Genomic DNA, 25,171 nt, shown 5'->3' with positions numbered 1-25,171 from the left:
CATTGAAATTCAAGCTGGAAAGATGATTTTAATATATCACTTGTACATTTTGTATTGCTCTTATGGTGACAATGTAGTTTGTTTTTGTCAATTACCATTTTAATAATAGGGTAAAGAAAATTAAGTGGATTTTTGAAAGAAAACAATACTGTCAATATACTATTAAAACAAATTAAAATGGTAAAAGTTATTGTACTTTAAGTAAAAATAAAAGCTAAAATATCAATCCCAGTTTTGGATTACTTTAATGAACAAAAAAAAAATTCATATAGCAAAGGATAGTTTCAATCTGCCTACCTCTGGGTTATGGGCCCAGCATGCTTCCATTGCAGTACTCTGCTGCACATGTAAGTGCAAGAGATCCAGAAGCACTCACTCATCATGCGAAAGTACTAATGTGTTTCTTCATTGGTTGCTGGAAGAAACATCTTACAAAAACTCTCCAGATTATTGACTTTTTAAAGTTTTTCTAGGAAACGTTCTAGATGAATGCTTATTAGTCTTTGTCAGTATGTGCTTTTTGCAAAGTGTCTCTGTGGCACAATCGGTTAGTGTGTTCAGCTATTTATCAAAAGGTTGGTGGTTCAATCCCACCCAGGGATGTAATTGACCTTGTGATCAGATTTTGGTGATATTTAAGTAGACAAGTCAAAATTGCAAACCCCCTCTTATGGTATAGGGTACCTGGCCTTCTCTGATGTAATCAGAGTTAGATTTGATTAAGTGATTTTATAAAAAAACAGCTAGGAAGCACAATTTAGCAGTGGGTTGCAGAGAAAAAGAAAAATGCTGGCAGAAAAATCCAATTGAGTGATTAAACAGCTCTTCATTTTCTGGCTTTATTTTTATGATTACAAATTTGTTCTCTGAAAAGTGTCCACAAAGCCAAGTATCTGATTAACATCTTTGTAGGGATGGTTTTTCACCTATTACTAAATAAACTTGCTTCATTGGAAAGGCAGCAAGATGCATCCTCATTTCAATATCTACGGAAATAATACAGGTTGACACCAGGAAACATTAACGCCACTGCATCTTTGCTGTTTTCTCATGTGGAAGTCTGTTTAATGTGAAAACAAGGTGATATCTAATTAGCACACAGGTAAGGAATTAAGAACATCTTTATTTAAGGGTGAAGGTGTTTCTCACAAAATCGTTGCCCCAATGCATCATTGAAATTCAAGCTGGAAAGATGATTTTAATATATCACTTGTACATTTTGTATTGCTCTTCTGGTGACAATGTAGTTTGTTTTTGTCAATTACCATTTTAATAATCGGGTAAAGAAAATTAATAGGATTTTTGAAAGAAAACAATACTATTAAAACAAATTAAAATGGTAAAAGTTATTGTACTTTAAGTAAAAATAAAAGAGCAAAAATATCAATCCCAGTTTTGGATTACTTTAATTAACAAAAAAAATGCATATAGCAGAGGATAGTTTCAATCTGCCTACCTCTGGGTTATGGACCCAGCATGCTTCCATTACAGTACTCTGCTGCACATGTAAGTGCAAGAGATCCTGAAGCACTCACTCATCATGGGAAAGTACCAATGTGTTTCTTCATTGGTTGATGGAAGAAACATCTTACAAAAACTCTCCACATTATTGACTTTTTAAAATGTTTCTAGGAATCGTTCTAGATGAATGCTTATTAGCCTTTGTCAGTAAGTACTTTTGCAAAGTGTCGCTGTGGCGCAATCAGTTAGTGTGTAAGGCTATTAACCAAAAGGTTGGTGGTTCAATCCCACCCAGGGACTTAATTGACCTTGTTATCAGATTTTGGTGATCTTTAAGTAGACAAGTCAAAATTTCAAACCCACTGTTATGGTGTAGGGTACCTGGCCTTCTCTGATGTTTAGATTTGATTCAGTGATTTTATAAAAACAGCTAGGAAGCACAATTTAGCAGTGGGTTGCAGAGAAAAAGAAATATGCTGGCAGAAAAATCCAATTGAGTGATTAAACAGCTCTTCATTTTCTGGCTTTATTTTTATACTAACAAATTTGTTCTCTGAAAAGTGTCCACAAAGCCAAGTCTCTGATTAACACCTTTGTAGGGATGGTTTTTCACCTATTACTAAATTAAACTTGCTTCATTGGAAAGGCAGCAAGATGCATCCTCATTTCAATGTCTACTGAAATAATACAGGTTGACACCAGGAAACATTAACGCCACTGCATCCTTGCTGCTTTCGCATGTGGAAGTCTGTTTAATGTGAAAACAAGGTGATATCTAATTAGCACACAGGTAAGGAATTAAGAAAATCTTTATTTAAGGGTGAAGATGTTTCTCACAAAATCGTTGCCCCAATGCATCATTGAAATTCAAGCTGGAAAGATGATTTTAATATATCACTTGTACATTTTGTATTGCTCTTCTGGTGACAATGTAGTTTGTTTTTGTCAATTACCATTTTAATAATCGGGTAAAGAAAATTAATTGGATTTTTGAAAGAAAACAATACTGTCAATATACTATTAAAACAAATTAAAATGGTAAAAGTTATTGTACTTTAAGTAAAAATAAAAGAGCAAAAATATCAATCCCAGTTTTGGATTACTTTAATTAACAAAAAAAAATGCATATAGCAGAGGATAGTTTCAATCTGCCTACCTCTGGGTTATGGACCCAGCATGCTTCCATTACAGTACTCTGCTGCACATGTAAGTGCAAGAGATCCTGAAGCACTCACTCATCATGGGAAAGTACCAATGTGTTTCTTCATTGGTTGATGGAAGAAACATCTTACAAAAACTCTCCACATTATTGACTTTTTAAAATGTTTCTAGGAATCGTTCTAGATGAATGCTTATTAGCCTTTGTCAGTATGTTCTTTCGCAAAGTGTCGTTGTGGCGCAATTGGTTAGTGTGTAAGGCTATTAACCAAAAGGTTGGTGGTTCAATCCCACCCAGGGACTTAATTGACATTGTTATCAGATTGTGGTGATCTTTAAGTAGACAAGTCAAAATTTCAAACCCCCTGTTATGGTGTAGGGTACCTGGCCTTCTCTAATGTAATCAGAGTTAGATTTGATTCAGTGATTTTATAAAAACAGCTAGGAAGCACAATTTAGCAGTGGGTTGCAGAGAAAAAGAAATATGCTGGCAGAAAAATCCAATTGAGTGATTAAACAGCTCTTCATTTTCTGGCTTTATTTTTATACTAACAAATTTGTTCTCTGAAAAGTGTCCACAAAGCCAAGTCTCTGATTAACACCTTTGTAGGGATGGTTTTTCACCTATTACTAAATTAAACTTGCTTCATTGGAAAGGCAGCAAGATGCATCTTCATTTCAATGTCTACTGAAATAATACAGGTTGACACCAGGAAACATTAACGCCACTGCATCCTTGCTGCTTTCGCATGTGGAAGTCTGTTTAATGTGAAAACAAGGTGATATCTAATTAGCACACAGGTAAGGAATTAAGAAAATCTTTATTTAAGGGTGAAGATGTTTCTCACAAAATCGTTGCCCCAATGCATCATTGAAATTCAAGCTGGAAAGATGATTTTAATATATCACTTGTACATTTTGTATTGCTCTTCTGGTGACAATGTAGTTTGTTTTTGTCAATTACCATTTTAATAATCGGGTAAAGAAAATTAATTGGATTTTTGAAAGAAAACAATACTGTCAATATACTATTAAAACAAATTAAAATGGTAAAAGTTATTGTACTTTAAGTAAAAATAAAAGAGCAAAAATATCAATCCCAGTTTTGGATTACTTTAATTAACAAAAAAAAATGCATATAGCAGAGGATAGTTTCAATCTGCCTACCTCTGGGTTATGGACCCAGCATGCTTCCATTACAGTACTCTGCTGCACATGTAAGTGCAAGAGGTCCTGAAGCACTCACTTATCATGGGAAAGTACCAATGTGTTTCTTCATTGGTTGATGGAAGAAACATCTTACAAAAACTCTCCACATTATTGACTTTTTAAAATGTTTCTAGGAATCGTTCTAGATGAATGCTTATTAGCCTTTGTCAGTATGTACTTTTGCTAAGTGTAGCTGTGGCGCAATCAGTTAGTGTGTAAGGCTATTAACCAAAAGGTTGGTTGTTCAATCCCACCCAGGGACTTAATTGACCTTGTTATCAGATTTTGGTGATCTTTAAGTAGACAAGTCAAAATTTCAAACCCCCTGTTATGGTGTAGGGTACCTGGCCTTCTCTGATGTAATCAGAGTTAGATTTGATTCAGTGATTTTATAAAAACAGCTAGGAAGCACAATTTGGCAGTGGGTTGCAGAGAAAAAGAAATATGCTGGCAGAAAAATCCAATTGAGTGATTAAACAGCTCTTCATTTTCTGGCTTTATTTTTATGCTAACTAATTTGTTCTCTGAAAAGTGTCCACAAAGCCAAGTATCTGATTAACATATTTGTAGGGATGGTTTTTCACCTATTACTAAATTAAACTTGCTTCATTGGAAAGGCAGCAAGATGCATCCTCATTTCAATATTTACTGAAATAATACAGGTTGACACCAGGAAACATTAACGCCACTGCATCCTTGCTGCTTTCTCATGTGGAAGTCTGTTTAATGTGAAAACAAGGTGATATCTAATTAGCACACAGGTAAGGAATTAAGAAAATCTTTATTTAAGGGTGAAGATGTTTCTCACAAAATCGTTGCCCCAATGCATCATTGAAATTCAAGCTGGAAAGATGATTTTAATATATCACTTGTACATTTTGTATTGCTCTTATGGTGACAATGTAGTTTGTTTTTGTCAATTACCATTTTAATAATAGGGTAAAGAAAATTAAGTGGATTTTTGAAAGAAAACAATACTGTCAATATACTATTAAAACAAATTAAAATGGTAAAAGTTATTGTACTTTAAGTAAAAATAAAAGCTAAAATATCAATCCCAGTTTTGGATTACTTTAATGAACAAAAAAAAAATTCATATAGCAAAGGATAGTTTCAATCTGCCTACCTCTGGGTTATGGGCCCAGCATGCTTCCATTGCAGTACTCTGCTGCACATGTAAGTGCAAGAGATCCAGAAGCACTCACTCATCATGCGAAAGTACTAATGTGTTTCTTCATTGGTTGCTGGAAGAAACATCTTACAAAAACTCTCCAGATTATTGACTTTTTAAAGTTTTTCTAGGAAACGTTCTAGATGAATGCTTATTAGTCTTTGTCAGTATGTGCTTTTTGCAAAGTGTCTCTGTGGCACAATCGGTTAGTGTGTTCAGCTATTTATCAAAAGGTTGGTGGTTCAATCCCACCCAGGGATGTAATTGACCTTGTGATCAGATTTTGGTGATATTTAAGTAGACAAGTCAAAATTGCAAACCCCCTCTTATGGTATAGGGTACCTGGCCTTCTCTGATGTAATCAGAGTTAGATTTGATTAAGTGATTTTATAAAAAAACAGCTAGGAAGCACAATTTGGCAGTGGGTTGCAGAGAAAAAGAAAAATGCTGGCAGAAAAATCCAATTGAGTGATTAAACAGCTCTTCATTTTCTGGCTTTATTTTTATGATTACAAATTTGTTCTCTGAAAAGTGTCCACAAAGCCAAGTATCTGATTAACATCTTTGTAGGGATGGTTTTTCACCTATTACTAAATTAACTTGCTTCATTGGAAAGGCAGCAAGATGCATCCTCATTTCAATATCTACGGAAATAATACAGGTTGACACCAGGAAACATTAACGCCACTGCATCTTTGCTGTTTTCTCATGTGGAAGTCTGTTTAATGTGAAAACAAGGTGATATCTAATTAGCACACAGGTAAGGAATTAAGAAAATCTTTATTTAAGGGTTAAGATGTTTCTCACAAAATCGTTGCCCCAATGCATCATTGAAATTCAAGCTGGAAAGATGATTTTAATATATCACTTGTACATTTTGTATTGCTCTTCTGGTGACAATGTAGTTTGTTTTTGTCAATTACCATTTTAATAATCGGGTAAAGAAAATTAATTGGATTTTTGAAAGAAAACAATACTGTCAATATACTATTAAAACAAATTAAAATGGTAAAAGTTATTGTACTTTAAGTAAAAATAAAAGAGCAAAAATATCAATCCCAGTTTTGGATTACTTTAATTAAGAAAAAAAAATGCATATAGCAGAGGATAGTTTCAATCTGCCTACCTCTGGGTTATGGACCCAGCATGCTTCCATTACAGTACTCTGCTGCACATGTAAGTGCAAAAGATCCTGAAGCACTCACTCATCATGGGAAAGTACCAATGTGTTTCTTCATTGGTTGATGGAAGAAACATCTTACAAAAACTCTCCACATTATTGACTTTTTAAAATGTTTCTAGGAATCGTTCTAGATGAATGCTTATTAGCCTTTGTCAGTATGTACTTTCGCAAAGTGTCGCTGTGGCGCAATCAGTTAGTGTGTAAGGCTATTAACCAAAAGGTTGGTGGTTCAATCCCACCCAGGGACTTAATTGACCTTGTTATCAGATTTTGGTGATCTTTAAGTAGACAAGTCAAAATTTCAAACCCCCTGTTATGGTGTAGGGTACCTGGCCTTCTCTGATGTAATCAGAGTTAGATTTGATTCAGTGATTTTATAAAAACAGCTAGGAAGCACAATTTAGCAGTGGGTTGCAGAGAAAAAGAAATATGCTGGCAGAAAAATCCAATTGAGTGATTAAACAGCTCTTCATTTTCTGGCTTTATTTTTATGCTAACAAATGTGTGCTCTGAAAAGTGTCCACAAAGCCAAGTATCTGATTAACACCTTTGTAGGGATGGTTTTTCACCTATTATTAAATTAAACTTGCTTCATTGGAAAGGCAGCAAGTGATGTCATCCAAGCAGTGGGTCAAAGTTGGCTTCAAACCTCGTCTGCTTATGAAAAGAGAAAAGGGGTATGCAGGGCATGGCGGCCTTTTGCGGTGCTTGGATGACCCCTAGTTCGCATTAAATAATGCAGTCGAGTTTCCCACATTTGGGGAAATCACAGGGGTCAGCATACCCAGAATGCAATGAATGAACCGCACCCTGGGAGAACAGTCTTCATGACCATGGTATCTCCTATGCAAAATAAGTATGATTTGGGATAGGGCTGGGGAGGGCCGCTGCTCAGGCACATCTCTGTCAAGTAAAGGAGATTCAACTGAGGCAGCACAAGGGAACTCTCATCTGGGGACAACAACTGCAGGGAGAACACATATTTTCAGATGAACATGGGAGGGCAGAAGGCTGCCTAATACTGAAGCACCCCCAAACAACAAACCAAATGCAACAACTAGTGCAAGCATTCCTGGGGGAAGGCCTGCAGCAGATGGATTTGCATATGGCGATGTCATCCAAGCAGTGGGTCAAAGTTGGCTTCAACCCTCGTCTGCATATGAAAAGAGAAAAGGGGCGTGCAGGGCATGGCGGCCTTTTGCGGCACTTGGATGACCCCTAGTTCGCATTAAACACCTCCACCCTCCGTCGGTGTGGGGCTCATGTTGGCTATGCCCCAGCCCCTGAAGGATTCAAGCTGATTTCTTGCAGCAGCTGGGCACTGTAACAGCTCCAGAGCTGCTCTGTAAGGCAAGTAAAAGGGTGTGGGCCCTGCAGCACTACCTGTAGTTCGCATTGTGCGAGACCCCTAGTTCGCATTAAACACCCCCACCCTCCTTCGGTGTGGGGCTCATGTTGGCCATGCCCCAGCCCCTGAAGCATTCACGCTGATTTCTTGCAGCAGCTGGGCACTGTAACAGCTCAAGAGCTGCTCTGTAAGGCAAGTAAAAGGGTGTGGGCCCTGCAGCACTACCTGTAGTTTGCATTGTGCATTGGAAGGCACAAAGTAAGCAGACGGGAGGAGAAGTCAGGATAGTGCACAAGGGTATAGACGGGAGGGGCTCAAGAAAAAAGAAGTGGAAACAGACAGCAAACTAGGCTTCCAATGCACAATGCAAACTACAGGTAGTGCTGCAGGGCCCACACCCTTTTACTTGCCTTACAGAGCAGCTCTGGAGCTGTTTAATCACTCAATTGGATTTTTCTGCCAGCATAATTTTTCTCTTACGTCCTAGAGGATGCTGGGGACTCCGTAAGGACCATGGGGGATAGACGGGCTCCGCAGGAGACATGGGCACTTTAAGAAAGACTTTAGATCTGGGTGTGCACTGGCTCCTCCCTCTATGCCCCTCCTCCAGACCTCAGTTTACTACTGTGCCCAGAGGAGACTGGGTGCTTTTCAGGGAGCTCTCCTGAGTTTCCTGACAGAAAGTATATTTGTTAGATTTTTTTATTTTCAGGGAGCCTGCTGGCAACAGACTCCCTGCATCGAGGGGCGGAGGGGAGAGATGCACACCTACTTCTGTGAGTTGATAGGCTCTGCTTCTTAGGCTACTGTACAGCATTAGCTCCAGAGGGATCGGTACGCAGGTCTCACCCTCGCCGTCCGTCCCAGAGCCGCGCCGCCGTCCCCCTCGCAGAGCCGGAAGATAGAAGCCGGGTGAGTATGAGAAGAAAAGAAGACTTCAGAGGCGGCGGAAGACTTCATGATCTTCACTGAGGTAACGCACAGCAGTAAAGCTGTGCTCCATTGCTCCAATACACCTCACACACGGCAGTCAGTGTAAGGGTGAAGGGCGCAGGGGGGACGCCCTGGGCAGCAATATAGACCTCTCTTTGGCAAAATAAATATATATGCAGCTAGGCACTGTATATATATATAAGAGCCCCCGCCATTTTTTTACTATATTTGAGCGGGACAGAAGCCCGTCGCTGAGGGGGTGGGGCTTCTCCCTCAGCACTCACCAGCGCCATTTTCTCCACAGCACCGCTGAGGGGAAGCTCCACGGACTCTCCCCTGCTTATACCACGGTAGAAAGAGGGTCTTAAAGAAGAGGGGGGCACATAATTAGGCGCATATATATATGGAAATACAGCGCTACTGGGTAAACATAAAATTATTGTGTTTTTTTCCTGGGTCATATAGCGCTGGGGTGTGTGCTGGCATACTCTCTCTCTCTGTCTCTCCAAAGGGCCTTGTTGGGGAACTGTCCTCAGATAAGAGGATTCCCTGAGTGTATGGTGTGTCGGTACACGTGTGTCGACATGTCTGAGGTAGAAGGCTCTCCTAGAGAGGAGCAGGAGCAAATTAATGTGGTGTCTCCATCGACAACGCCGACACCTGACTGGATGGATATGTGGAATGTTTTAAGTGCTAATGTAAACTTATTACACAAGAGATTAGACAAAGCTAAAGCTAGGGAACAGTCAGGGAGTCAACCCATGCCTGTCCCTATGTCGCAGGGACCTACGGGGTCTCAAAAGCGCCCACTATCCCAAATAGTTGACACAGATACCGACACAGATTCTGACTCCAGTGTCGACTACGATGATGCAAAGTTACAGCCAAAATTGGCTAAATGTATTCGATATATGATTATTGCAATAAAAGATGTTTTGCACATCACAGAGTCCCCTGTCCCTGACACGAGGGTACACATGTATAAGGGAAAGAAACCTGAGATAACCTTTCCCCCCTCACATGAGTTGAACGAATTATGTGAAAAAGCTTGGGAATCTCCAGACAAAAAGCTGCAGATTCCCAAAAGGATTCTTATGGCGTATCCTTTCCCGCCAATGGACAGGATACGGTGGGAATCCTCCCCTAGGGTGGATAAAGCATTGACACGCTTATCCAAAAAGGTAGCGCTGCCATCCCAGGATACGGCTACCATCAGGGACCCTGCTGACCGCAAGCAGGAGGTTACCCTAAAGTCCATTTACACACATTCTGGTACCTTACTCAGACCGGCAATTGCGTCGGCCGGGGTTGTAGCGCGGTGGCAGCATGGACAGATACCTTATCAGCAGAGATTGAGACCCTAGATAAGGATGCTATGTTATTGACCATTGGGCATATAAAAGATGCTGTCCTATATATGAGAGATGCTCAAAGTGACATTAGTCTACTGGGTTCTAGAATAAACGCTATGTTGATTTCTGCTAGACGAGTCCTATGGACCCGGCAATGGACAGGTGATGCCGACTCAAAAAGGCATATGGAGGTTTTACCTTACAGGGGTGAGGAATTGTTTGGGGAAGGTCTCTCGGACCTAGTCTCCACAGCTACAGCTGGTAAATCAAATTTTTTGCCTTATATTCCCTCACAGCCTAAGAAAGCACCACATTATCAAATGCAGTCCTTTCGATCACAGAGAAACAAGAAAGTACGAGGTGCGTCCTTTCTTGCCAGAGGTAAGGGCAGAGGGAAGAAGCTGCACAACACAGCTAGTTCCCAGGAACAGAAGTCCTCTCCGGCCTCTACAAAATCCACCGCATGACGCTGGGGCTCCGCTAAAGGAGTCCGCCCAGTTGGGGGCACGTCTTCGAGTTTTCAGCCACATCTGGGTTCATTCGCAGGTGGATCCCTAGGCAATAGAAATTGTTTCTCAGGGTTACAAGCTGAAATTCGAAGAGGTGCCTCTTCGCCGGTTTTTCAAATCGGCCCTACCATCTTCTCCCCAGGAAAGGGAGATAGTGTTAAATGCAATTCACAAATTGTATCTTCAACATATGCAGATGAGGGTTCCAGCCAACTTTGGCCCACTGCTTGGATGACATCACCGTATGCAAATCCGTCTTCTGCAGACCTTCTCCCAGGAATGCTTGTACTAGTTGTTGCATTTGGTTTGTTGTTTGGGCGTGCTTCAGTATTAGGCAGCCTTCTGCCCTCCCATGTTCATCTGAAAATATGTGTTCTCCCGGCAGTTGTTGTCCCCAGATGAGAGTTCCCTTGTGCTGCCTCAGTTGAATCTCCTTTACTTGACAGAGATGTGCCTGAGCAGCGGCCCTCCCCAGCCCTATCTCAAATCATACTTATTTTGCATAGGAGATACCATGGTCATAAAGATTGTTCTCCCAGGGTGAGGTTCATTCATTGCATTCTGGGTATGCTGACCCCTGTGATTTCCCCAAATGTGGGAAACTCAACTGCATTATTTGTGGTAGTGGGGGACTGTGTTTGTGTTTTCCTCTGGTCAGCTCTGGTAAAAGTCAGATTTCTTTGTCTCAGATCTTCCTCTAGCCTTGTTCTTCTTTCGAGAGTTCCATTGTGCTGCCTCAGTTTGATCTCCTTCACTTGACAGGGGGGTACCCGAGCAGCGACCCTCCCCAGCTCTAGCCCAACTCCTACATACCTGCCAGGTGAGATACTATGATCATGAAGGTGCTTCTCCCAGGGCAAGGCTCACCCATTGCTCTCTGGGTGTGCTGCTCCTGCGATTTCCCCAAATGTGGGAAACTTGACTGCATAATTTGTGTTTCCCCTCGTCGGCTCTCGTATAATTCAGATCTCTTTGTCTCAGGTCTCTCTCCAGCCTAGTTTGCTGTCTGTTTCCACTTCTGTTTTCTTGAGCCGCTCCCTTCTATGCCCTTGCGCACTATCCTGACTTCTCCCGTCTGCTTACTTTGTGCCTTCCAACGCACAATGCGAACTACAGGTAGTGCTGCAGGGCCCACACCCTTTTACTTGCCGTACAGAGCAGCTCTGGAGCTGTTACAGTGCCCAGCTGCTGCAAGAAATCAGCTTGAATGCTTCAGGGGCTGGGGCATAGCCAACATGAGCCCCACACCGAAGGAGGGTGGAGGTATTTAATGCGAACTAGGGGTCATCCAAGCACCGCAAAAGGCCGCCATGCCCTGCATAACCCTTTTCTCTTTTCATATGCAGATGAGGGTTCCAGCCAACTTTGGCCCACTGCTTGGATGACATCACCGTATGCAAATCCGTCTTCTGCAGACCTTCTCCCAGGAATGCTTTTACTAGTTGTTACATTTGGTTTGTTGTTTGGGGGTGCTTCAGTTTTAGGCAGCCTTCTGCCCTCCCATGTTCATCTGAAAATATGTGTTCTCCCTGCAGTTGTTGTCCCCAGATGAGAGTTCCCTTGTGCTGCCTCAGTTGAATCTCCTTTACTTGACAGAGATGTGCCTGAGCAGCGGCCCTCCCCAGCCCTATCCCAAATCATACTTATTTTGCATAGGAGTTTCCATGGTCATGAAGATTGTTCTCCCAGGGTGAGGTTCATTCATTGCATTCTGGGTATGCTGACCCCTGTGATTTCCCCAAATGTGGGAAACTTGACTGCATTAATTGTGGTAGTGGGGGACTGTGTTTGTGGATCTCCTTCACTTGACAGGGGGGTGCCCGAGCAGCGACCCTCCCCAGCTCAAGCCCAACTCCTACTTACCTGCCAAGTGAGATACTATGATCAGGAAGGTGCTTCTACCAGGGCAAGGCTCACCCATTGCACTCTGGGTGTGCTGCTCCTACGATTTCCCCAAATGTGGGACACTTGACTGCATAATTTGTGTTTCCTCTGGTCGGCTACTCGTATAATTCAGATCTCTTTGTCTCAGGTCTCTCTCCAGCCTAGTTTGCTGTCTGTTTCCACTTCTCTTTTCTTGAGCCCCTGCCTTCTATGCCCTTGTGCACTCTCCTGACTTCTCCTGTCTGCTTACTTTGTGCCTTCCAACGCACAATGCAAACTACAGGTAGTGCTGCAGGGCCAACACCCTTTTACTTGCCTTACAGAGCAGCTCTGGAGCTGTTACAGTGCCCAGCTGCTGCAAGAAATCAGCTTGAATGCTTCAGGGGCTGGGGCATAGCCAACATGAGCAGCAAGATGCAGCACTGGACTATTAGTAATGTACTGTTGTATGCTGAGCACCACAATGCAGCACAAGACAATGAGCAGTGATACTGAGCACTGATGAGGATACTACTGAGAACTGACACTGAGCAGGAGAGACACACTACTAGTATTACTGAGCAGCAATAAGTAACCACTGATACTGGGCACTGATATTGAGATTTCCACTGAGAGAACATAGCCACGTCCTCTCCGCTCTCTCTTCAATGCACGAGTAAAAATGGCGGCAACGCGCAGCTCTTTATATGGAATCCGAATCTCGCGAGAATCCGACAGCGGGATGATGACATTTTCCCTTGTTCAGGTTTTCCGAGTCAGGCGGGAACAACCGAGCCTGCCTCGGACCAGTGTAAACCACGTGGAGTTCGTCGGGAATTCGGTTCTCGGAGAACCGAACCCGCTCCTCTATATATACTATATTACTATGTTACTGTAGTATACAGAACACCACAATGCAATGAGCAGTGATAGTGAGCACTGATGAGGATACTAGAACTGACACTGAGCAGCAAGATGCAGCACTGGACTATTAGTAATGTACTGTAGTATGCTGAGCACCACAATGCAGCACAATACAATGAGCAGTGATACTGAGCACTGATGAGGATACTACTGAGAACTGACACTGAGCAGGAGAGACACACTACTAGTATTACTGAGCAGCAATAAGTAACCACTGATACTGAGCACTGATATTGAGATTTCCACTGAGAGAACATAGCCACGTCCTCTCCGCTCTCTCTTCAATGCACGAGTAAAAATGGCAGCAACGCGCAGCTCTTTATATGGAATCCGAATCTCGCAAGAATCCGACAGCGGGATGATGACATTTTCCCTTGTTCAGGTTTTCCGAGTCAGGCGGGAACAACCGAGCCTGCCTCGGACCAGTGTAAACCACGTGGAGTTCGTGGGGAATTCGGTTCTCGGAGAACCGAACCCGCTCCTCTCTACCTTATACCCATCAATTTTTTTATTTTCAATCTAAGCCCCTGCAGTTTTCTGTAAGCATCTGCTTCGCTATGATGATCAACAAGTCACAAGGGCAAACACTCAGGGCTTGAGGCGTAGATCTTAGGACCAGCTGCTACAAGCATGGCAGAGGTGTCACTATCACTGGTGACACCCAGAAAGGTGGCGAGGGAGATTGTAATGCAGTGCGCGCAGATAAACAGCGCAATGGTAAAAAGGAGGCATGGTTTCATAGGTAGGGGCGTGGCCTGGTGGCCTGAATCTACATTTTGTTGCTCCGGGTGTCCCGGGGGTTGGGGGCTGCACCCGGGTACTAGTGTGTGAGCTGTGCTGGCTCCTGCACAGTGACAGGGCATGGCCACCCAGCATGACGCCTCCCTTCTTGACCATGCTGTAATTGCAGTCGCACTGCAGTTCAGCGTGATCATAAAAAATGGTGTAGGCTCCTGCTGGTGCAGGCTGTAGAGAAAAGCTGCTGTGACCACGCCCCCTGTGTCTCCTCCGTTGCAGACCCCATTTTGAAGCCTTGCCCCCGGACTAAGAGAAAAGTATGCCCTTGCGCACTATCCTGACTTCTCCTCCCGTCTGCTTAATTTGTGCCTTCCAACCCACAATGCGAACAACAGGTGGTGCTGCAGGGCCCACACCCTTTTACTTGCCTTACAGAACAGCTCTGGAGCTGTTACAGTGCCCAGCTGCTGCAAGAAATCAGCTTGAATGCTTCAGGGGATGGGGCATGGCCAACATGAGCCCCACACCAAAGGAGGGTGGGGGTGTTTAATGTGAACTAGGGGTCATCCAAGCACTGCAAAAGGCCGCCATGCCCTGCATGCCCCTTTTCTCTTTTCATATGCAGATGAGGGTTCCAGTCAACTTTGGCCCACTGCTTGGATAACATCACCGTATGCAAATCCGTCTGCTGCAGACCTTCCCCCAGGAGTGCTTGTACTAGTTGTTGCATATGGTTTGATATTTGATGGTGCTTCAGTATTAGGCAGCCTTCCGCCCTCCCATGTTCATCTGAAAAGATGTGGTCTCCCTGCAGTTGTTGTCCCCAGATGAGAGTTCCCTTGTGCTGCCTCAGTTGAATCTCCTTTACTTGACAGAGATGTGCCTGAGCAGCGGCCCTCACCAGCCCTATCCCAAATCATACTTATTTTGCATAGGAGATACCATGGTCATGAAGATTGTTCTCCCAGGGTGAGGTTCATTCATTGCATTCTGGGTATGCTGACCCCTGTGATTTTCCCAAATGTGGGAAACTCGACTGCATTATTTGTGGTAGTGGGGGACTGTGTTTGTGCTTTCCTCTGGTCAGCTCTGGTAAAAGTCAGATTTCTTTGTCTCAGATCTTCCTCTAGCCTTGTTCTTCTTTCGAGAGTTCCCTGGTGCTGCCTCAGTTGGATCTCCTTCACTTCACAGGGGGGAACCCGAGCAGCGACCCTCCCCAGCTCTAGCCCAACTCCTACTTACCTGCCAGGTGAGATACTATGATCATGAAGGTGCTTCTCCCAGGGCAAGGCTCAACCATTGCACTCTAGGTGTGCTGCTCCTGCGATTTCCCCAAATGTGGGAAACTTGACTGCATAATTTGTGTTTCCCCTCGTCGGCTCTCGTATAATTCAGATCTCTTTGTCTCAGGTCTCTCTCCAGCCTAGTTTGCTGTCTGTTTCCACTTCTCTTTTCTTGAGCCGCTCCCTTCTATGCCCTTGCGCACTATCCTGACTTCTCCCGTCTGCTTACTTCGTGCCTTCCAACGCACAATGCGAACTACAGGTAGTGCTGCAGGGCCCACACCCTTTTACTTGCCTTACAGAGTAGCTCTGGAGCAGTTACAGTGCCCAGCTGCTGCAAGAAATCAGCTTGAATGCTTCAGGGGCTGGGGCATAGCCAACATGAGCCCCACACCGAAGGAGGGTGGAGGTGTGTAATGCGAACTAGGGGTCATCCAAGCGCTGCAAAAGGCCGCCATGCCCTGCACGCCCCTTTTCTCTTTTCATATGCAGACGAGGGTTGAAGCCAACTTTGACCCACTGCTTGGATGACATCACCATATGCAAATCCATCTGCTGCAGGCCTTCCCCCAGGAATGCTTGCACTAGTTGTTGCATTTGGTTTGCTGTTTGGGGGTGCTTCAGCATTAGGCAGCCTTCTGCCCTCACATGTTCATCTGAAAATATGTGTTCTCCCTGCAGTTGTTGTCCCCAGATGAGAGTTCCCTTGTGCTGCCTCAGTTGAATCTCCTTTACTTGACAGAGATGTGCCTGAGCAGCGGCCCTCCCCAGCCCTATCCCAAATCATACTTATTTTGCATAGGCGATACCATGGTCATGAAGATTTTTCTCCCAGGGTGAGGTTCATGCATTGCATTCTGGGTATGCTGACCCCTGTGATTTCCCCAAATGTGGGAAACTCGACTGCATTATTTGTGGTAGTGGGGGACTGTGTTTGTGCTTTCCTCTGGTCAGCTCTGGAAAAAGTCAGATTTCTTTGTCTCAGATCTTCCTCTAGCCTTGTTCTTCTTTCGAGAGTTCCCTTGTGCTGCCTCAGTTGGATCTCTTTCACTTGACAGGGGGGTGCCCGAACAGCGACCCTCCCCAGCTCTAGCCCAACTCCTACTTACCTGCCAGGTGAGATACTATGATCATGAAGGTGCTTCTCCCAGGGCAAGGCTCACCCATTGCACTCTGGGTGTGCTGCCCCTGCGATTTCCCCAAATGTGGGAAACTTGACTGCATAATTTGTGTTTCCCCTGGTCGGCTCTCGGAAAATTCAGGGCTATAACGTGTAGATGAAGCACTAATAGGAGGCTTTAAAATTTTCATTCTAGTGTCCTTCGTTTGGGAGAAAAATGCAAAGGTACAATACAGCTTTTCCTTGCCGATATCTCTCTTTTGCAGAGAGATAGGCATTGGAAAATTCAGGGCTATAACGTGTAGATGAAGCACTAACAGGAGGCTTTAAAATTTTCATTCTAGTGTCTTTCGTTTGGGAGAAAAATGCAAAGGTACAATACAGCTTTTCCTTGCCGATATCTCTCTTTTGCAAAGAGCTAGGCATTGGAAAATTCAGGGCTATAACGTGTAGATGAAGCACTAACAGTAGGCTTTAAAATTTTCATTCTAGTGTCTTTCGTTTGGGAGAAAAATGCAAAGGTACAATACAGCTTTTCCTTGCCGATATCTCTCTTTTGCAAAGAGATAGGCATTGGAAAATTCAGGGCTATAACGTGTAGATGAAGCACTAACAGTAGGCTTTAACATTTTCATTCTAGTGTCTTTCGTTTGGGAGAAAAATGCAAAGGTACAATACAGCTTTTCCTTGCCGATATCTCTCTTTTGCAAAGAGCTAGGCATTGGAAAATTCAGGGCTATAACGTGTAGATGAAGCACTAACAGTAGGCTTTAACATTTTTATTCAAGTGTCTTTCGTTTGGGAGAAAAATGCAAAGGTACAATACAGCTTTTCCTTGCCGATATCTCTCTTTTGCAAAGAGATAGGCATTGGAAATTTCAGGGCTATAACGTGTAGATGAAGCACTAACAGGAGGCTTTAAAATTTTCATTCTAGTGTCTTTCGTTTGGGAGAAAAATGCAAAAGTACAATGCAGCTTTTCCTTGCCGATATCTCTCTTTTGCAAAGAGATAGGCATTGGAAAATGCAGGGCTATAACGTGTAGATGAAGCACTATCAGGAGGCTTTAAAATTTTCATTCTAGTGTCTTTCGTTTGGGAGAAAAATGCAAAAGTACAATACACTTTTCCTTGCCGATATCTGTCTTTTGCAAAGAGATAGGCATTGGAAAATTCAGGGCTATAACGTGTAGATGAAGCACTAATAGGAGGCTTTAAAATTTTCATTCTAGTGTCCTTCGTTTGGGAGAAAAATGCAAAGGTACAATACAGCTTTTCCTTGCCGATATCTCTCTTTTGCAAAGAGATAGGCATTGAAAAATTCAGGGCTATAACGTGTAGATGAAGCACTAACAGGAGGCTTTAAAATTTTCATTCTAGTGTCTTTCGTTTGGGAGAAAAATGCAAAGGTACAATACAGCTTTTCCTTGCCGATATCTCTCTTTTGCAAAGAGCTAGGCATTGGAAAATTCAGGGCTATAACGTGTAGATGAAGCACTAACAGGAGGCTTTAAAATTTTCATTCTAGTGTCTTTCGTTTGGGAGAAAAATGCAAAGGTACAATACAGCATTTCCTTGCCGATATCTCTCTTTTGCAAAGAGATAGGCATTGGAAAATTCAGGGCTATAACGTGTAGATGAAGCACTAACAGGAGGCTTTAAAATTTTCATTCTAGTGTCTTTCGTTTGGGAGAAAAATGCAAAAGTACAATGCAGCTTTTCCTTGCCGATATCTCTCTTTTGCAAAGAGATAGGCATTGGAAAATGCAGGGCTATAACGTGTAGATGAAGCACTAACAGGAGGCTTTAAAATTTTCATTCTAGTGTCTTTCGTTTGGGAGAAAAATGCAAAGGTACAATACAGCATTTCCTTGCCGATATCTCTCTTTTGCAAAGAGATAGGCATTGGAAAATTCAGGGCTATTACGTGTAGATGAAGCACTAACAGGAGGCTTTAAAATTTTCATTCTAGTGTCTTTCGTTTGGGAGAAAAATGCAAAAGTACAATGCAGCTTTTCCTTGCCGATATCTCTCTTTTGCAAAGAGATAGGCATTGGAAAATGCAGGGCTATAACGTGTAGATGAAGCACTAACAGGAGGCTTTAAAATTTTCATTCTAGTGTCTTTCGTTTGGGAGAAAAATGCAAAGGTACAATACAGCATTTCCTTGCCGATATCTCTCTTTTGCAAAGAGATAGGCATTGGAAAATTCAGGGCTATAACGTGTAGATGAAGCACTAACAGGAGGCTTTAAAATTTTCATTCTAGTGTCTTTCGTTTGGGAGAAAAATGCAAAGGTACAATACAGTTTTTCCTTGCCGATATCTCTCTTTTGCAAAGAGATAGGCATTGGAAAATTCAGGGCTATAACGTGTAGATGAAGCACTAACAGGAGGCTTTAAAATTTTCATTCTAGTGTCCTTCGTTTGGGAGAAAAATGCAAAGGTACAATACAGCTTTTCCTTGCCGATATCTCTCTTTTGCAAAGAGATAGGCATTGGAAAATTCAGGGCTATAACGTGTAGATGAAGCACTAACAGGAGGCTTTAAAATTTTCATTCTAGTGTCTTTCGTTTGGGAGAAAAATGCAAAAGTACAATACACTTTTCCTTGACGATATCTCTCTTTTGCAAAGAGATAGGCATTGGAAAATTCAGGGCTATAACGTGTAGATGAAGCACTAATAGGAGGCTTTAAAATTTTCATTCTAGTGTCCTTCGTTTGGGAGAAAAATGCAAAGGTACAATACAGCTTTTCCTTGCCGATATCTCTCTTTTGCAAAGAGATAGGCATTGGAAAATTCAGGGCTATAACGTGTAGATGAAGCACTAACAGGAGGCTTTAAAATTTTCATTCTAGTGTCTTTCGTTTGGGAGAAAAATGCAAAGGTACAATACAGCTTTTCCTTGCCGATATCTCTCTTTTGCAAAGAGCTAGGCATTGGAAAATTCAGGGCTATAACGTGTAGATGAAGCACTAACAGTAGGCTTTAAAATTTTCATTCTAGTGTCTTTCGTTTGGGAGAAAAATGCAAAGGTACAATACAGTTTTTCCTTGCCGATATCTCTCTTTTGCAAAGAGATAGGCATTGGAAAATTCAGGGCTATAACGTGTAGATGAAGCACTAATAGGAGGCTTTAAAATTTTCATTCTAGTGTCCTTCGTTTGGGAGAAAAATGCAAAGGTACAATACAGCTTTTCCTTGCCGATATCTCTCTTTTGCAAAGAGCTAGGCATTGGAAAATTCAGGGCTATAACGTGTAGATGAAGCACTAACAGGAGGCTTTAAAATTTTCATTCTAGTGTCTTTCGTTTGGGAGAAAAATGCAAAGGTACAATACAGCTTTTCCTTGCCGATATCTCTCTTTTGCAAAGAGCTAGGCATTGGAAAATTCAGGGCTATAACGTGTAGATGAAGCACTAACAGTAGGCTTTAACATTTTCATTCTAGTGTCTTTCGTTTGGGAGAAAAATGCAAAGGTACAATACAGCATTTCCTTGCCGATATCTCTCTTTTGCAAAGAGATAGGCATTGGAAATTTCAGGGCTATAACGTGTAGATGAAGCACTAACAGGAGGCTTTAAAATTTTCATTCTAGTGTCTTTCGTTTGGGAGAAAAATGCAAAAGTACAATGCAGCTTTTCCTTGCCGATATCTCTCTTTTGCAAAGAGATAGGCATTGGAAAATGCAGGGCTATAACGTGTAGATGAAGCACTAACAGGAGGCTTTAAAATTTTCATTCTAGTGTCTTTCGTTTGGGAGAAAAATGCAAAGGTACAATACAGCATTTCCTTGCCGATATCTCTCTTTTGCAAAGAGATAGGCATTGGAAAATTCAGGGCTATTACGTGTAGATGAAGCACTAACAGGAGGCTTTAAAATTTTCATTCTAGTGTCTTTCGTTTGGGAGAAAAATGCAAAAGTACAATGCAGCTTTTCCTTGCCTATATCTCTCTTTTGCAAAGAGATAGGCATTGGAAAATGCAGGGCTATAACGTGTAGATGAAGCACTAACAGGAGGCTTTAAAATTTTCATTCTAGTGTCTTTCGTTTGGGAGAAAAATGCAAAGGTACAATACAGCATTTCCTTGCCGATATCTCTCTTTTGCAAAGAGATAGGCATTGGAAAATTCAGGGCTATAACGTGTAGATGAAGCACTAACAGGAGGCTTTAAAATTTTCATTCTAGTGTCTTTCGTTTGGGAGAAAAATGCAAAGGTACAATACAGTTTTTCCTTGCCGATATCTCTCTTTTGCAAAGAGCTAGGCATTGGAAAATTCAGGGCTATAACGTGTAGATGAAGCACTAACAGGAGGCTTTAAAATTTTCATTCTAGTGTCTTTCGTTTGGGAGAAAAATGCAAAGGTACAATACAGCTTTTCCTTGCCGATATCTCTCTTTTGCAAAGAGATAGGCATTGGAAAATTCAGGGCTATAACGTGTTGATGAAGCACTAACAGGAGGCTTTAAAATTTTCATTCTAGTGTCTTTCGTTTGGGAGAAAAATGCAAAAGTACAATGCAGCTTTTCCTTGCCGATATCTCTCTTTTGCAAAGAGATAGGCATTGGAAAATGCAGGGCTATAACGTGTAGATGAAGCACTAACAGGAGGCTTTAAAATTTTCATTCTAGTGTCTTTCATTTGGGAGAAAAATGCAAAAGTACAATGCAGCTTTTCCTTGCCGATATCTCTCTTTTGCAAAGAGATAGGCATTGGAAAATGCAGGGCTATAACGTGTAGATGAAGCACTAACAGGAGGCTTTAAAATTTTCAATCTAGTGTCTTTCGTTTGGGAGAAAAATGCAAAGGTACAATACAGCATTTCCTTGCCGATATCTCTCTTTTGCAAAGAGATAGGCATTGGAAAATGCAGGGCTATTACGTGTAGATGAAGCACTAACAGGAGGCTTTAAAATTTTCATTCTAGTGTCTTTCGTTTGGGAGAAAAATGCAAAAGTACAATGCAGCTTTTCCTTGCCGATATCTCTCTTTTGCAAAGAGATAGGCATTGGAAAATGCAGGGCTATAACGTGTAGATGAAGCACTAACAGAAGGCTTTAAAATTTTCATTCTAGTGTCTTTCGTTTGGGAGAAAAATGCAAAGGTACAATACAGCATTTCCTTGCCGATATCTCTCTTTTGCAAAGAGATAGGCATTGGAAAATTCAGGGCTATAACGTGTAGATGAAGCACTAACAGGAGGCTTTAAAATTTTCATTCTAGTGTCTTTCGTTTGGGAGAAAAATGCAAAGGTACAATACAGTTTTTCCTTGCCGATATCTCTCTTTTGCAAAGAGATAGGCATTGGAAAATTCAGGGCTATAACGTGTAGATGAAGCACTAACAGGAGGCTTTAAAATTTTCATTCTAGTGTCCTTCGTTTGGGAGAAAAATGCAAAGGTACAATACAGCTTTTCCTTGCCAATATCTCTCTTTTGCAAAGAGCTAGGCATTGGAAAATTCAGGGCTATACCGTGTAGATGAAGCACTAACAGGAGGCTTTTAAATCTTCATTCTAGTGTCCATCGTTTGGGAGAAAAATGCAAAGGTACAATACAGCTTTTCCTTGCCGATATCTCTCTTTTGCAAAGAGATAGGCATTGGAAAATTCAGGGCTATAACGTGTAGATGAAGCACTAACAGGAGGCTTTAAAATTTTCATTCTAGTGTCTTTCGTTTGGGAGAAAAATGCAAAGGTACAATACAGCATTTCCTTGCCGATATCTCTCTTTTGCAAAGAGATAGGCATTGGAAAATTCAGGGCTATAACGTGTAGATGAAGCACTAACAGGAGGCTTTAAAATTTTCATTCTAGTGTCTTTCGTTTGGGAGAAAAATGCAAAGGTACAATACAGTTTTTCCTTGCCGATATCTCTCTTTTGCAAAGAGCTAGGCATTGGAAAATTCAGGGCTATAACGTGTAGATGAAGCACTAACAGGAGGCTTTAAAATTTTCATTCTAGTGTCTTTCGTTTGGGAGAAAAATGCAAAGGTACAATACAGCTTTTCCTTGCCGATATCTCTCTTTTGCAAAGAGATAGGCATTGGAAAATTCAGGGCTATAACGTGTAGATGAAGCACTAACAGGAGGCTTTAAAATTTTCATTCTAGTGTCTTTCGTTTGGGAGAAAAATGCAAAAGTACAATGCAGCTTTTCCTTGCCGATATCTCTCTTTTGCAAAGAGATAGGCATTGGAAAATGCAGGGCTATAACGTGTAGATGAAGCACTAACAGGAGGCTTTAAAATTTTCATTCTAGTGTCTTTCGTTTGGGAGAAAAATGCAAAAGTACAATGCAGCATTTCCTTGCCGATATCTCTCTTTTGCAAAGAGATAGGCATTGGAAAATGCAGGGCTATAACGTGTAGATGAAGCACTAACAGGAGGCTTTAAAATTTTCATTCTAGTGTCTTTCGTTTGGGAGAAAAATGCAAAGGTACAATACAGCATTTCCTTGCCGATATCTCTCTTTTGCAAAGAGATAGGCATTGGAAAATTCAGGGCTATTACGTGCAGATGAAGCACTAACAGGAGGCTTTAAAATTTTCATTCTAGTGTCTTTCGTTTGGGAGAAAAATGCAAAAGTACAATGCAGCTTTTCCTTGCCGATATCTCTCTTTTGCAAAGAGATAGGCATTGGAAAATGCAGGGCTATAACGTGTAGATGAAGCACTAACAGAAGGCTTTAAAATTTTCATTCTAGTGTCTTTCGTTTGGGAGAAAAATGCAAAGGTACAATACAGCATTTCCTTGCCGATATCTCTCTTTTGCAAAGAGATAGGCATTGGAAAATTCAGGGCTATAACGTGTAGATGAAGCACTAACAGGAGGCTTTAAAATTTTCATTCTAGTGTCTTTCGTTTGGGAGAAAAATGCAAAGGTACAATACAGTTTTTCCTTGCCGATATCTCTCTTTTGCAAAGAGATAGGCATTGGAAAATTCAGGGCTATAACGTGTAGATGAAGCACTAACAGGAGGCTTTAAAATTTTCATTCTAGTGTCCTTCGTTTGGGAGAAAAATGCAAAGGTACAATACAGCTTTTCCTTGCCAATATCTCTCTTTTGCAAAGAGCTAGGCATTGGAAAATTCAGGGCTATACCGTGTAGATGAAGCACTAACAGGAGGCTTTTAAATCTTCATTCTAGTGTCCATCGTTTGGGAGAAAAATGCAAAGGTACAATACAGCTTTTCCTTGCCGATATCTCTCTTTTGCAAAGAGATAGGCATTGGAAAATTCATTGCTATAACGTGTAGATGAAGCACTAACAGGAGGCTTTAAAATTTTCATTCTAGTGTCTTTCGTTTGGGAGAAAAATGCAAAGGTACAATACAGTTTTTCCTTGCCGATATCTCTCTTTTGCAAAGAGATAGGCATTGGAAAATTCAGGGCTATAACGTGTAGATGAAGCACTAATAGGAGGCTTTAAAATTTTCATTCTATTGTCATTCGTTTGGGAGAAAAATGCAAAGGTACAATACAGCTTTTCCTTGCCGATATCTCTCTTTTGCAAAGAGATAGGCATTGGAAAATTCAGGGCTATAACGTGTAGATGAAGCACTAACAGGAGGCTTTAAAATTTTCATTCTAGTGTCTTTCGTTTGGGAGAAAAATGCAAAGGTACAATACAGCTTTTCCTTGCCGATATCTCTCTTTTGCAAAGAGCTAGGCATTGGAAAATTCAGGGCTATAACGTGTAGATGAAGCACTAACAGTAGGCTTTAACATTTTCATTCTAGTGTCTTTCGTTTGGGAGAAAAATGCAAAGGCACAATACAGCTTTTCCTTGCCGATATCTCTCTTTTGCAAAGAGATAGGCATTGGAAAATTCAGGGCTATAACGTGTAGATGAAGCACTAACAGGAGGCTTTAAAATTTTCATTCTAGTGTCTTTCGTTTGGGAGAAAAATGCAAAAGTACAATGCAGCTTTTCCTTGCCGATATCTCTCTTTTGCAAAGAGATAGGCATTGGAAAATGCAGGGCTATAACGTGTAGATGAAGCACTAACAGGAGGCTTTAAAATTTTCATTCTAGTGTCTTTCGTTTGGGAGAAAAATGCAAAAGTACAATGCAGCTTTTCCTTGCCGATATCTCTCTTTTGCAAAGAGATAGGCATTGGAAAATGCAGGGCTATAACGTGTAGATGAAGCACTAACAGGAGGCTTTAAAATTTTCATTCTAGTGTCTTTCGTTTGGGAGAAAAATGCAAAGGTACAATACAGCATTTCCTTGCCGATATCTCTCTTTTGCAAAGAGATAGGCATTGGAAAATTCAGGGCTATTACGTGTAGATGAAGCACTAACAGGAGGCTTTAAAATTTTCATTCTAGTGTCTTTCGTTTGGGAGAAAATGCAAAAGTACAATGCAGCTTTTCCTTGCCGATATCTCTCTTTTGCAAAGAGATAGGCATTGGAAAATGCAGGGCTATAACGTGTAGATGAAGCACTAACAGAAGGCTTTAAAATTTTCATTCTAGTGTCTTTCGTTTGGGAGAAAAATGCAAAGGTACAATACAGCATTTCCTTGCCGATATCTCTCTTTTGCAAAGAGATAGGCATTGGAAAATTCAGGGCTATAACGTGTAGATGAAGCACTAACAGGAGGCTTTAAAATTTTCATTCTAGTGTCTTTCGTTTGGGAGAAAAATGCAAAGGTACAATACAGTTTTTCCTTGCCGATATCTCTCTTTTGCAAAGAGATAGGCATTGGAAAATTCAGGGCTATAACGTGTAGATGAAGCACTAACAGGAGGCTTTAAAATTTTCATTCTAGTGTCCTTCGTTTGGGAGAAAAATGCAAAGGTACAATACAGCTTTTCCTTGCCAATATCTCTCTTTTGCAAAGAGCTAGGCATTGGAAAATTCAATGATATACCGTGTAGATGAAGCACTAACAGGAGGCTTTTAAATCTTCA

The 25,171-nt window shown here is 41.6% G+C and overlaps 6 non-coding genes and 3 pseudogenes across 6 annotated transcripts; 8 read left to right on the top strand and 1 right to left on the bottom strand.

Moving 5' to 3' along the window:
- Nucleotides 1–6,863: 6,863 nt before the first annotated feature.
- On the bottom strand, nucleotides 6,864–7,042 carry LOC135036718 (U1 spliceosomal RNA; annotated as a pseudogene).
- Nucleotides 7,043–10,813: 3,771 nt separating this feature from the next.
- On the top strand, nucleotides 10,814–10,977 carry LOC135036764 (U1 spliceosomal RNA). Its single transcript, XR_010231426.1, has one exon. It is a non-coding gene; the product is annotated as a U1 spliceosomal RNA (small nuclear RNA).
- Nucleotides 10,978–11,129: 152 nt separating this feature from the next.
- On the top strand, nucleotides 11,130–11,265 carry LOC135036711 (U1 spliceosomal RNA; annotated as a pseudogene).
- A 698-nt stretch (nucleotides 11,266–11,963) lies between these two features.
- On the top strand, nucleotides 11,964–12,126 carry LOC135036627 (U1 spliceosomal RNA). The gene has a single exon (XR_010231326.1). It is a non-coding gene; the product is annotated as a U1 spliceosomal RNA (small nuclear RNA).
- A 53-nt stretch (nucleotides 12,127–12,179) lies between these two features.
- Nucleotides 12,180–12,343, top strand: LOC135036714 (U1 spliceosomal RNA). Its single transcript, XR_010231381.1, has one exon. It is a non-coding gene; the product is annotated as a U1 spliceosomal RNA (small nuclear RNA).
- Nucleotides 12,344–14,767: 2,424 nt separating this feature from the next.
- On the top strand, nucleotides 14,768–14,931 carry LOC135036779 (U1 spliceosomal RNA). Its single transcript, XR_010231440.1, has one exon. It is a non-coding gene; the product is annotated as a U1 spliceosomal RNA (small nuclear RNA).
- Nucleotides 14,932–15,083: 152 nt separating this feature from the next.
- LOC135036712 (U1 spliceosomal RNA) lies at nucleotides 15,084–15,219 on the top strand (annotated as a pseudogene).
- A 698-nt stretch (nucleotides 15,220–15,917) lies between these two features.
- Nucleotides 15,918–16,081, top strand: LOC135036613 (U1 spliceosomal RNA). Its single transcript, XR_010231312.1, has one exon. It is a non-coding gene; the product is annotated as a U1 spliceosomal RNA (small nuclear RNA).
- Nucleotides 16,082–16,233: 152 nt separating this feature from the next.
- LOC135036637 (U1 spliceosomal RNA) lies at nucleotides 16,234–16,396 on the top strand. The gene has a single exon (XR_010231335.1). It is a non-coding gene; the product is annotated as a U1 spliceosomal RNA (small nuclear RNA).
- Nucleotides 16,397–25,171: the final 8,775 nt, after the last annotated feature.

Source organism: Pseudophryne corroboree, unplaced genomic scaffold (assembly GCF_028390025.1).
Source record: "Pseudophryne corroboree isolate aPseCor3 unplaced genomic scaffold, aPseCor3.hap2 scaffold_652, whole genome shotgun sequence".
Classification (NCBI taxonomy): Eukaryota; Metazoa; Chordata; class Amphibia; order Anura; family Myobatrachidae; genus Pseudophryne; species Pseudophryne corroboree.
This window is presented reverse-complemented; position numbering and strand designations above follow the sequence as displayed.